This window comes from Dipodomys ordii, unplaced genomic scaffold, assembly GCF_000151885.1.
Source record: "Dipodomys ordii isolate 6190 unplaced genomic scaffold, Dord_2.0 Scaffold277, whole genome shotgun sequence".
Lineage (NCBI taxonomy): Eukaryota > Metazoa > Chordata > Mammalia > Rodentia > Heteromyidae > Dipodomys > Dipodomys ordii.
This window is the reverse complement of record NW_012267493.1, coordinates 282,207-283,567: the sequence shown is the minus strand read 5'-3', so window position 1 is coordinate 283,567 and position 1,361 is coordinate 282,207.

Below are 1,361 nucleotides of genomic sequence, written 5' to 3'. Positions count from 1 at the left end.
GGTGCACCAGAATCAACCACAAATGGATCAGACTTGGAGTCAAAGAAGACACTCTGAAAAGATGACAGGATGGAAAAGGAGAAACCCTAGATCTCCTTGGGACAGGCCAAATTTTCTTAATAGAGACCCTGAAACACAACAAATCAAAGAAAGGTTGGACAAATGGGATTGCATGAAATTGCAGAGCATCTGTATGGCAAAGGTTATAGCTAGCAAGATCAATAGAAAGCCCACTAACCATACAATGGACAAGGGTCTCATATCTAAAATATACCTGGAACTCAAAAAATAAATCCCCCAAAAACAAATCCTCAAAGAAACAACTGCCCAACAAATAAGTGGGCTAAAGACTTAAAGAGAAACTTCTCTGAAGAGGAAAGAAGGCTGGCCAATAGACAAATGAATGTTCAACCTCCCTACCCATAAAAGAAATGAAAATCAAAACAACACTGAGATACCATCTCACCCCAGTGAGAATGGCTATAATCAAGAACTCTAAAAGCAATAGATGCTGGAGGGGATGCAGACAGAAGGGAACCTTACTGCATTGTTGGTGGGAATGTAAACTTGATCAACCACTTTGGAAAGTAGTATGGAGGTTCCTCGAAAATCTCCACATAGAGCTCCCCTATGGTTCCTCGAAAGTCTCCACATAGAGCTCCCCTATGAACCAGCAATCCCACTTTGGGGCATTTACCCAAATGATCACAAACAAGACCATACTAAAGCTACCAGAACAACTATGTTTATTGCAGCAATATTTACCATAGCTAAGATATGGAACCAACCCAGATACCCCTTAGGAAATGAATGGATCAAGAAAATGTAGTATATATACACAGTGGAATTCTATGCCTCCATCAGAAAGAATGACATTTCCTCATTTGTTAGGAAATAGAAAGACTTGGATAAAATTATATTAAATGAAGTAAGCCAGGCCCAAAGAAACATAGGTCCCATGGTTTCCCTTATTTTCAATAACTAGTATATGTCTGAGACAATCAGAAACTGTCAGACAATTTGATGTTAGTTGAAATGAACCCCAAGACAAGGATTCAAATATTTTTTCTTGCGATTTTTTAATGTATTTCTAAGATGATTTCTTTGTTGCTTTGTATGTACCTCCCCCATAGTATAAGCACTGCTTTCATTGTATTTGATGTTGATATAATTTGTGGAAGGGAAGGGAAAAAACACAATTTTAAAATTTAGTTTACAGGTGGACCAATTACAACAATAAGATGTACAAGATGTTATGTGGAAAAACAAACTTTACAACTTTGGTAAGGTGGTGGATGGGAGGAATGGGGGTGGAGGGTGGAGAGGGGAAGGGATGGTATGGGGAAACAAAGGAGGATGCA